Source organism: Pseudophryne corroboree, chromosome 2 (genome assembly GCF_028390025.1).
Source record: "Pseudophryne corroboree isolate aPseCor3 chromosome 2, aPseCor3.hap2, whole genome shotgun sequence".
In the NCBI taxonomy this organism is placed as follows: Eukaryota; Metazoa; Chordata; class Amphibia; order Anura; family Myobatrachidae; genus Pseudophryne; species Pseudophryne corroboree.
This window is the reverse complement of record NC_086445.1, coordinates 1024690405-1024702984: the sequence shown is the minus strand read 5'-3', so window position 1 is coordinate 1024702984 and position 12580 is coordinate 1024690405. Positions and strand designations below refer to the sequence as shown.

The window sequence follows — 12580 nt, the reverse complement described above, 5'->3', positions numbered from 1 at the left end:
CGCAATTTTTTTTCCAGTTTTTACACTAAACAGACACTTTCCCATAGATAACCATGCACAGATCTCACTGATCCGTGCATGGTTATCCAAACTCGACTGGAAAAAGCAGGTCTATGTTTTTTATGCTTTTTTTAACGAATCGAAAAAAAACAGACCCGCATTTGAGCACTCAGAGACTAACACCCAAATACAAATGAATAGTGAATGCCCGTATTGTATGAAATAACAGCCGTGTTTGACCGATGGTCTATTCATTCGTATTTCTGAACTTTGATAATCAAACCATTACGAATAGTCCAAACACTGCCGAGATTGGTGCTTAGTGAATTCCCGGATTGGGACTTAGAAAAAAAAAACACAAATCGGACAACCTCGAATTCTTAGTAAATACTGGCCCATGTCTCCGGCGGCCATTTGAAATATAGCGCCGGCTTGTGAGCCAATCAAAGCTCACGGGCCAGCAGCCAATTAAGAGCCGGTCCGTGAGCTCTGATTGGATGACAGCCACAGACAATTAAAATGAATGCCGGAGACGGGGACACAGTGGGCAGGAGAGGCGCGCGCAGCGCTCTCCTCGCTTCAGCGTCAAGGAGACGGGAATCAGCGGCAGCAGCAGGCGTGTGTGCAGGGGGGGATGCCTGTGCGCACCAGGCAACCCCTGTGCGCACGCCTACACTGTCTCTCTTCGTCTCCCCTTCTCCCGCCGCGCTGCACCGCTCTCCAGTCCGGCACCGTGGCGGGACCCGGCCATCCATCCCGGTGCCGGTATGTGTAGGGGGGGGCGTTCGCCCTAATCGCCCCCTGCTAAATCCGCCACTGCTTGCGGACGAGAAAGGAAGCAACGAATCCTGGGGGTAATTCCAAGTTGATCGCAGCAGGAAATTTTTTAGCAGTTAGGCAAAACCATGTGCACTGCAGGGGGGGGGGGGGGCAGATATAACATTTGCAGAGAGAGTTAGATTTGGGTGGGTTATTTTGTTTCTGTGAAGGGTAAATACTGGCTGCTTTATTTTTACACTGCAATTTAGATTGCAGATTGAACACACCACACCCAAATCTAACTCTCTCTGCACGTTATATCTGCCTCCCCTGCAGTGCACATGGTTTTGCCCAATTGCTAACAAAAATCCTGCTGCGATCAACTCAGAATTACCCCCCCTGTCCTGAAGTTTCAGGACTTTCTCCTGAGACAAGAACAACCTCTGGTTGTGAGTGTCCAACAGTGCTCCCAGATGCACCATGCTATGAGCAGGGATCAGGGATGACTTCTTCCAGTTGATGAGCCACCCGTGGGCTTGTAGAAACCGGACCGTCATATCCAGATGAAGCAGGAGAAGATCTGGGGAATTTGCCAGGATTAACAAGTCGTCCAGATATGGCAGTATCCTGACCCCTTGACGGCGTTTGTACCACCGTCATCACCGCCATAACTTTGGTGAAGACTCGCGGAGCCGTTGTTAAACCAAAAGGTAACGCCCGAAACTGGTAATGGAGGTTGCCAATAGCGAACCTCAGGTATTGTTGATGTGGCACTGCTATAGGAATATGCAGGTAAGCATCCTGTATGTCCAGGGAGACCATGTAGTCCCCAGGTTCCAAGGCCAGAACTATAGAGCGAAGGGTTTCCATACGGAACTTGGAAACCTTCACAAACTTGTTCAGTGCCTTGAGGTTGAGAATGGGCCGGGAGGACCCATTCGGTTTCGGGACTAGAAACAGCGGAGAATAGTACCCCCGGCCCCTCTGAGGAAGAGGCACCTGTACTACGACTCCTGTATCCAGGGGGGTCTGTACCACCGATTGCAGAGTGTTTGAGTTTGTCTGGTCCGACGGGACGTCTGTCTGGCAAAATCGATGAGGGGGTCGGTTTTTGAAGGCTATGGCGTAACCTCGAGTGACGACTTCCCGTACCCAGGCATCTGAAGTGGTCTTCAACCATTCCTGGGTATACCCTAGAAGCCGGCCCCCCACCCTGAGATCCCCCAGGGGGAGGCCCGCCTCATCATGCGGCAGGCTTATCGGTCTTGGCTGCTGGCTGACGGGCAGCCCAGGCTCTTTTGGGCTTCGGCTTACCAGGTTTGGAAGTGCGGGCCTGCTTATGGTACGCCTGACCTTTTGCTTTACCTGAAGGATGAAAGGGGCGAAAGGACGTGCCTTTGGCCTTCGACACAGAAGGAGCTGTATTAGGCAGATAGGCAGTTTTGGCAGTAGCCAAGTCAGCCACTATCTTATTTTAGTCCTCCCCAAACAGAATATCCCCCTTGAAAGGGAGTACCTCCAGGGTTTTTCTAGAGTCCAGATCCACAGACCAGGATCGCAGCCACAATATCCTGCGAGCCAGGACTGACGTAGTAGAGGCCTTGGCTGTTAGGATACCAGCATCAGAAGCCCCCTCTTTAATATAGCGAGAAGCTGTGACAATATATGACAAGCATTTTCTAGCATGGTCAGAGGAGATTTCAGCTTCTAACTCCAAGGCCCATGCTTCAATAGCCTCTGCCGCCCATGTAGCTGCAATAGTGGGCCTTTGTGCAGCACCCGTGAGGGTGTAAATCGCTTTCAGACAACCCTCCACACGTTTATCCGTAGGCTCTTTTAGAGACGTGACGGTGGTGACCGGTAGAGCTGAGGAAACCACCATCCTAGCCACATGTGAGTCTACTGGAGGAGGCGTTTCCCAATTCTTAAACAGCTCTGGCGCGAGGGGATAGCGAGCCAGCATCTTCTTTTGAGGCACAAACTTCGTACCCGGGCTTTGCCAGGGTTCCTGACGTATATCCACTAGGTGGTCAGAGTGAGGTAAAACTTGTTTAATCACCCTCTGACGCTTGAACCTATCTGGTTTCTTAGGAGGAACAGATGGCTCGGGATCATCCGTAATCTGTAGAATTAACTTAATAGCCTCCAAAAGATCGGGAACATCCACATGTGAACTACCCTCCCCATCAGCCGTATCTGAGTCAGAACCTGTAGGGTCAGTGTATGTGCTGTCTTCATCAGACGAGGTGTCAGTGACAGCAGTGGATTGTGAGGAGACGAGCGCTGGCTTAGTGGACCTCTTGGACTTAGGCGAGCGATGGTCAGACTTTTTAGTAGTCAGGGACTGGTTAAACTTCTTTAATTGGGCAGATAAATCGTCCGCCCATGGCGGGTTAGCTGCAGGGACCACATACGGTTGTACCGGCATTGGGGGTCCCATAGGGGGTGTTAGTTTATGAACTAGCATATGCAGAAGCGTGGAAAAAGCGGCCCACGGAGGGTCAGTATGTGCCTCCGTTGCCAGAGTCCCACTAGGGGGCAAGGAGCCCCAAGAACCAGAGCCCACAACTGCTATATTCTCCCCATATGTGCCTGTGGCTTTAGCAACACCAGCAGTGTGTTCCGCCCCAGAACCGTTACCCTCAGAAGCAGACATGATATAACTTGCAGTATGAGGTAACACAGTACAATTATTAGCAGCACTATACCTCTTACCCAAACCCCTGCGCAGTGTAGATAGCACTAGCAGAGATAAAGGAGAGATATGGTGACTAAGTCACAGAGAAAAATACGTAATACAGTATATCTTTGTGAAAATCCTATATTAAATAACACCTGACGCACCAAGCCCCCTCAGGTTATAGAATATAGGGATAGCAAGTTGAGTGAAAGACACAAGATGGACACCACTCAGCTATCAATGCACACACAGATAGTCACAGTCTGTACAATGCAGAGGTTATTACAGACAATAATACTGCACTGGACTAGCTTACACAGCTATATAGTCAATCGATATAACACTACACAGTAAGAAACTGTATGTATATCACAGGGTAATTGTACTATAAACCCCTGACTAAATGCACTCTTTCTTAACTATCACTGACTAAAAAAGGCAGGTAGAATACTTAAGTGTCATGTAAAGGCACAGTGCTGACAACCAGGCGGCTTTACATAGGAGGATTTGCCCAAGCAGTCCCAGGAACAGTGAGCTGAGGGATAATGGCGCCGCAGACACTGACAGGGAGTGAGGAAAGACAGAGATGCAGCTCCAGGGCGGGAACACTTGCTAGAAATGGCGCCCTGGGGCTGTGGGAGGGGCTTCAGGTCTAAGCCTTATCCCCCTTGCTGGCAAAACCTCCGGGAACTGTGGGCGATATTAAAATCGGTTTTAAGAGAAAACCTGACCTGCGCCCATGCCCTGGTGATCTAGTGGGATCGCCTGTACTGCCACAGTGTCCACCGCCAGCGCGCGCCGCCCGCCTCCCACTGACCGCACCGGATCGCGATAAAGACCGGGTCCCGCGAGCGGGACCCACTTACCACCTCCCGAAGCGCAGCCACGCGATCCTGGAGAGCCCCAGCCGTGTGTGCCTAACGTGAAGTAAACCGGAGCCTCCGCTGTAGGTACCCGGCAACCAGGGCTCGGGAGTGTACAGCGCCGCTGCGGAGAGCTGGAGCTGCAGCAGTGAATGTCACAAAACATTTACCACCGCTGCTGCCCTTGAAGTCTTCACTTTTTACCTCATAAAAAGCTTTTCTCAGGGCTGCTTGGAGCAGCCCCTCTGTTAAGTGCCTGCTTACTGCAGCACCAACTCACAAACTGAGCTCCTGTGCTGGGAGGCGGGGTGATATAGGAGACGGCGCTGTGCATTCTGGGAACAGTCAAAGCTTTGAGCCTGTTGGTGCCTCCAGGGGCGGATCCAGAAAAAAATTACAGGGGGGGGGGGCACCATAAGGGGCGTGGCTTCGTTGGAATGGGCGTGGCTTCGTTGGAATGGGCGTGGTATTGCAGGAAAAGACTACCTTATACCCCAGTTTTGCAACCTGCACGCCCAGACGTTGGCCACCACAGGAAAGAAAAATAATCCTGATTCATGCCCCTTACATTATTTGTCATTTTTCCTCCTTATAGTAATGCCCAGTATACATTATGCCACATACTGCAATGGTCCTTAGACATTATGCCACACACAATAATGCACATGACACAGTATGCACACACCGTAATGCCCCCGACACATTATGCCACACACCGTAATGCCCCCGACACATTATGCCACACACTAAAATGCCTGTGACACATTATGACAGGAATTGCAATGCCCGTTATACATTATGCTACACACTGCACTGCCCCTGATACATTATAGCACATACAATGTCTGTGACACATTATGACACACACTGCAATGTCCGTGATACATTATACCACACACTGCAATGCCCGATACATTATAGCACATACAATGCCTGTGACACATTATGCCACACACTGCAATGACCTTGAGACATTATACCACAATGCCCGTGATATAGTATACCATACACCGCAATGCCTGTGACACATACCGCAATGCCCGTTATACCCTATGCCACACACCGCAATGCCCGTTATATATTATGCCACACTGCAATGACCCTGAGACATTATACCACATACCACAATGCCCGTGATATAGTATACCACACACCGTAATGCCTGACACATTATGACACACACCGCAATGTCCGTGATACATTATGCCACACACTGCAATGACCCTGAGACATTATACCACATATCACAATGCCAGCGATATAGTATACCATACACCGTAATGCCTGTGACACATTATGACACACACCGCAATGTCCGTGATACATTATGCCACACACCGTAATGCCCATTACACATTAAGTCCTACAGTAAGGCTTCTAATTACTTTTCAAATACCTGCTCGTTGTCAGGGGTTTCATGCACTGGGTGTCATGCTCGTTGCCAGGGGTTTCATGCTCTTGGTTCCATGCACGGTGCCAGGGGTTTTCATGCTCAGGGTGTCATGCTCGTTGCCAGGGGTTTCATGCACTGGGTGTCATGCTCGTTGCCAGGGGTTTCATGCACTGGGTGTCATGCTCGTTGCCAGGGGTTTCATGCACTGGGTGTCATGCTCGTTGCTAGGAGGTAGTCCTTGTTGCTAGGGCTGTGCTCCCAGTGCCACATATGTCCCCAGTGCCAGATATTCCCCCACGGTGCCAGGTACTCACATGCCCCCAGTGCCAAATATAGCCCCCCCCATGTGCCAGGTACACATATACCCCCCCAGTGCCACATATGCTCCCAGTGCCAGATATTCCCCGACAGTGCCACATATGCCCCCAGTGCCAGATATCCCCCCCCAGTGCTATATATGCCCCCAGTGCCACATATGCCCCAGTGCCAGATATTCCCCCCCAGTGCCACATATGCCCCCAGTGCCAGATATTCCCCCCCCCAGTGCCACATATGCCCCCAGTGCCAGATATTCCCCCCCCCCCCAGTGCCACATATGCCCCCAGTGCCAGATATCCCCCCCCAGTGCCATATATGTCCTCAGTGCCAGATATTCTCCCCCCCCCTCCCTGCCAAATATGCCCCCAGTGCCAGATATTCCCCCCCAGTGCCAGATATGCCCCCTCAGTGCGTCCCCCCCGCTTCCTCCGCCGCCGCCGCTCCCCCCGCTCCCCTGCTGTTAGGAGGGACACGGAGGGCACAGTGCACGCCTCTCTGTGTCCCTCCTGTGTCTCCGGCGGCCGCGGGTCACTCTAATAAAGGAAGTGCTCACGAACGGCACTTCCTTTATGAGACCCGCGGCCGCCGGAGACCCAGGAGGGACACAGGGAGGCGTGCACTGTGCCCTCCGTGTCCCTCCTAACAGCAGGGGAGGAAACGAGACCGCAGACTGACATGCGGACGCTCGTCCGCATGTCAGTCTGCACTAAATCAGTGGCGCCCCCGCAGCAATACAAAAATCAACTAAAAATGACAGGGGGGGCACGTGCCTTGGTGCCCCCCCCCTAAATCCGCCACTGGGTGCCTCGGATCAAGATCCTACTCTACACCCCCATTGTCCAGACTTGTGGAGCCCAGTGTACCCTGCAGCAGAAAGCTCAGATTTCCGTTTCACCGTGGAGTTCAGGTTCCCCATCACAGTATGGCGCAACCTGAACTGTGGTGCGGTAACTGTCTGGTACCTGATGGTAGCTCCGCCCCCTGACCTCCCATCAGCCACTGCGGCCTTCCAGGAGGTCAGCCGGCGGCGCATGCGCAGAGGGACCGGCCGGCTGACTACAACATCGCAGAGGGGCACCGCTGGAGGAGACAGCGTCGCTGGAGCCCGGAATACCGCATTGCTTTGCCAGAAGGGTGAGTATACATGAATTGCTACTTATGATAACGATGCGATATATAGTGATAAGTAACAATTAATTTTTTGTTTCCTATATGACACTTGGCGGGATGCACTAAAAGATAAATGCGGTAAAAACCATATGACAGTTAGAAGTTGATTATCTGTCTCCACTTTATCTCTCTTCAAACACCACCAATAAATAAGAATATTAAACATTTAACGCCGATAACTAGCGGATCACAATATGAAATATTGCCTTTGCAAATGTGCTGCAGAAACATCCTCTCAGTAAGTATTTCAGGATCAGTCTGGGAAACGGCCGTTCCCTTATGTGAAATTGCTTATTTTCCCTCTCATCATTCCATATCAAACACACTGACTAAGTGCACGTTGCTAGGGGCTCCCAAGTTACCAGGCAGCTATCTCGCCTTCATCTGATGCCTTTCAGAAGCTGATTCACCACTGTGCTTTTATAAAACCATATTTATTCAGGAAGCGAAAAATGACTAACGGTACTTATGTAGCTTCTGCCTGCTGCTGCGGCTGCCCTGTCAGACCGAATGGAAGCCCTCAGCGCCGATCACGCTACAAACATACTGCGGAACTGGGGAAAAGAACTTATGGACTGTATTCAACACTTAAAATATATAGGGTTCTATGTAATAAGGGGTGGTATTCAGTTTGCCGGCTGTTGGGATCTCGGCGCACAGTATACCGGCGCCGCAATCCCGACACCCAGCATACCGACAACTTTTCTCCACTGTGCCCGCAGCGACCCCGCAAGGGGCTCATTTGCACTCGCCCAGCTGACGGTATGCCGGCGGTCAGGATCCCGGCGCCGGTATGCTGGCCGCCGGGAGCCTGTCTGCCGGCATACCATACTACACCAGTAGTAAGCTTTGTGAAAGATAAAGTACCAGCCAATCAGCTCCTAACTGCCATGTTACAGGCTGTGTTTGAAAAATGACAGTTGGGAGCTGATTGGCTGGCACTTTATCTTTTTTCCACTCTATCTCTCTCCAACATAGGGTCTATGTACTAAGCCTTGGAGCGTGATAAAATGTCGAGAGATAAAGTACCAGCCAATGAGCTCCTAACAGGCTGTGGTCCTAAACTCAGAAGTCCTTCTATCTCAAAGGATAACTCTCATCGGGAGACCTGTCCTTTGCGATTTTAACAGCATTTCTAAGTACATACCGGTGTTATTAACGCCGGTATGTACCCGATAAGTGGTGGGATGTATCGCATCGCAGTTGCAATACTTAGTTCACCCTGCCCTGTGTTTAAAAAATGACAGGAGCTGGTTGATTGGAACTTTATCTCTCTCCAAGGCTTAGTACATAGGGCCAAATTCAGACCTGATCGCTAGCAGGCGATTTTTGTACTGCTGCAATCAGATAGTCACCCCCCTACAGTGCGCCTACAGAGCGGTGCAAGTGTGCGATCGCATGTGTAGCAGAGCTGTACAATCAGATCTTGTGCAGTCTCTGCGGAGCCCAGGACTTACTCAACCGATGCGATCACTTCAGCCTGTCCGGCACCAGAACTGACGTCAGACACCCGCCCTGCAAACACTTGGACACGCCTGCGCTTTTCCAGACACTCCCTGAAAACGGTCAGTTGACACCCACAAATGCCTTCTTCCTGTCAATCTCCTTGCGATCGCCCGTGCGAACGGATCCGTCGCACAAACCCATCGCTGAGCGGCGATCCGCTTTGTCCCCGTGCGACGCGCCTGCGCATTGCGGTACATACAAGTTTGGACCTGATCGCCTGCTGTGCGAAAACGCAGCCTAGCGATCGGGTCTGAATTACCCCCATAGACCCTACAGGCAGGTATTGTATAGAAGTGCAAGAATCTTGAGGTAATGTCTTATACGGAATGACTATAATGTACATATTACTCGTGTATATATGTACTATAATGTATGTACTAAATGTATATATTTACACCATATTCTGGTATAAAAATAGATTTCTGATTTTCTTTTTCATAAGTGCTGCGTCACCTGTCAGGATAATTCTCTATTTTTTTTTATATGGAATTCCGTGGGAAACACCATGAGGCAGATGCTCAAATAGTGTGATTTCCCTATTCTTAAGCATGGTTCTCCCATTTATGTGCGCCTGTGTCCTAAGAGGTTCTAACATAGGAGACAAGTACAGTTTGGTCCTTTTTGACGCAATTACGAACACATGCAGACCAGCAGAAAGATGCCTATGCCCCTGAGAAAGATGTATTAGTAGCAGGGGGTCAGAAGTATAATGGTTGACGACAATGACAGTCTCTTGTGATTGGGGATTTTTTTAACGCTCAGGAAAAATAACTGTGCGCTAGACGAGTTGTTTTTGCGGTGTTACAGAGGCTGTAGCAGTTTTATTGATAATTAAAACTAAACGCATTTAGGTGGTCATTCCGAGTTGTTCGCTCGGTAATTTTCTTCGCATCGCAGCGATTTTCCGCTAACTGCGCATGCGCAATGTTCGCACTGCGACTGCGCCAAGTAAATTTGCTATGAAGATTGGTATTTTACTCACGGCATTACGAGGTTTTTTCTTCGTTCTGGTGATCGTAATGTGATTGACAGGAAGTGGGTGTTTCTGGGCGGAAACTGGGCGTTTTATGGGAGTGTGTGAAGAAACGCTACCGTTTCTGGGAAAAACGCGGGAGTGGCTGGAGAAATGGAGGAGTGTCTGTGCGAACGCTGGGTGTGTTTGTGACGTCAAACCAGGAACGACAAGCACTGAACTGATCGCACTGGAAGAGCAAGTCTCGAGCTACTCAGAAACTGCAAAGAAATTTCTATTCGCAATTTTGAGAACCTTTCGTTCGCAATTTTGCTAAGCGAAGATTAACTCCCAGTAGGCGGCGGCCTAGCGTGTGCAATGCTGCTAAAAGCAGCTAGCGAGCGAACAACTCGGAATGAGGGCCTTAGTGCAAATAGTTAAAAACATGGCGGCAAGAGAGACATACGTCATACGTCATATATCTCAACTGTAATGATATCAGCAGGACAGTCCTAAAGGAACATTCCCACAGTCAGGTCATTCATCCTGTGTGAGGGGTTTACCTCATAAATTGTGACTAGGCCCACTGGGGCACATGCCCCCGCACTGTCACTAGGCCCATAGCCATGGGCATATCTAAATGCCCGGAAATCACTGGAAAATAGCGTGGGCACCGTTGTACACAGTACAGAGATCATCGGGAACATGGTGCCTGCGCAGTGGACTCTGGCACAGTGTCAAACAACTGCGCCAGCGAGAGAGGGGGGCTGCATGGATAATGAGCACGGACCGCCTCCGCTCTTAAACCGTCTCATGTTACTGCGGTAACACAAATTGCGCCTGGGATTTGGGACACAACTGCGCCAACACTGCATCAGATCTCTCAGATTTGCAGTAGGGGAAATTGGAGACAAAACGGTGATATAATACCGATATCAGTGGGTTTAGGGAACTGCACGTGCAATATATAACATATCATATCAGTACGTTACAGACAGCTATTGTACTACCTGTTCGCTAGTAAAATACAATTTTCCCTGTCTGAATTTCTGCCAGCTTTCATGCAGTACATCCGTGTCTGTGACATAACACATAGCACAAGCAGATTTAATAACAGGGGCTGCGACACAACGTAAGGTAAAAGCACGTAGAAGCGCGAATATGTACATATAGTTCTATTTACAGTTCTTTATCTTGGAACGTACACTACGCGTCAGTAAATAAGCGTTGTGTATGAATGGGGCCGACCAAAAATGCTTTAAAAAAAAATCATTGTCATCAGATTACGGTTCGGAGCGTACAAAGCGTTATATTACTGATTGCTATCACGCCAGTGTTTTATCTGACTCGTGCTGTTATAAGCAAACAGTGTTCCCTTTGGAGAAATCTATGGCCAGTTGCGTAGAGAAGGCCGGCGCGGCCTGTCCAGCTTTTAAAGCTGTGATATTGGGAATAGAGAAATAATATATGAAGTAAATCTAGTCTGGGTCCTGGGGCTGAGCTGGCTGAGGATTTTTCCATATTCCAAGCAGTCGGCTGTCACAAGCCACTGAGACCAGGAGACAGCTGGACCCTCACGTCCAACCCCAGCTAACCATGCATACATAGCAAGGGCTGGAAAATACATGTCTCCTCAGCTGCTGTCAGGGCAGACCTGGGGCTCAGTAGGCCTGTCTTTAGTAACATGTACAGGGCATGCAACAAGCTTGGTTACCTGGTCCGCAGTGAAGGCCCTCTCGGAGATTTGCTGTCTCACACTGTAAGGACGGGGAGAGGAGACACAGCAGGCTCTTAGTGAGTCTTCTAAATTTAGTATCAGCCCTACATTGGCTGCTGGTAGTGTCCACACATGGAATGCTGGGTCTCTGAGACCACAGGAGGAGGGGGCAGGGACCCTCGTAATCCCTTCCCAGCAGCCAAAACACATAGGTGACAGGAACAACCAATACAACAAAGTTCTGCCACAGTCTGTTATGTGTAAAATTAATATTGTCAGTAGTGTATTGCTGAATCAGATATCTCTGCCAACAGGATAGATATTACAGAGAGATACAGGTAGATCTGGGAACGGGTCATCCAGAAAGATTTAAACTCAGAAATAAAACAGCGAATCGCCGTCACTGAAGAAGTGGGTGGGATCCGGATGGGTTGTACTGTACGCCCTCTTGAGAGCTGGGGAGAACCAACCCAAATGATTTTGCAGACCCGCATGCAGCTTGCAATAATTGCAAATTTGCATATGTTCGCAATTGCGTGTTTTTTTTAGTGAACGCATTTTCTGCAGGCAAATTAGAGAGGAATCTGCAATAGTCGCACTGTGAGGATCACTGCTAAACGCCATGAGGAATAGAATGGGGGGAGAAGATTACAATTTTATTTTATGTATCTTAATAGATTTTAAGTATTTTGCTATAAAGAATAGAGAAACTTTTATGTGGAAAAGTCCCAAACATTCCAGGTGTTAGATATTATACCTATACAGGTTGAGTATCCCATATCCAAATATTCCGAAATACGGAATATTCCGAAATACGGACTTTTTTGAGTGAGAGTGAGATAGTGAAACCTTTGTTTTTTGATGGCTTAATGTACACAAACTTTGGTTAATACACAAAGTTATTAAAAATATTGTATTAAATGACCTTCAGGCTGTGTGTATAAGGTGTATATGAAACATAAATGAATTGTGTGAATGTACACACACTTTGTTTAATGCACAAAGTTATAAAAAATATTGGCTAAAATTACCTTCAGGCTGTGTGTATAAGGTGTATATGTAACATAAATGCATTTTGTGATTAGATTTAGGTCCCATCACCATGATATCTCATTATGGTATGCAATTATTCCAAAATACGGAAAAATCCCATATCCAAAATACCTATGGTCCCGAGCATTTTGGATAAGGGAGACTCAACCTGTAATTAATTACTGTGCAA

At 48.9% G+C, this 12580-nt stretch overlaps 1 protein-coding gene across 1 annotated transcript in view; it reads right to left on the bottom strand.

The window, feature by feature from the left end:
* Positions 1–11435, bottom strand: part of STYXL2 (serine/threonine/tyrosine interacting like 2) — a 161718-nt gene extending 150283 nt beyond the window's left edge. Inside the window, exon 1 of the mRNA XM_063956738.1 lies at positions 11356–11435. The gene's annotated coding sequence lies outside the window, so the exon portion shown is untranslated. The remainder of the gene's footprint in view (positions 1–11355) is intronic.
* Between the last annotated feature and the right edge of the window lie 1145 nt (positions 11436–12580).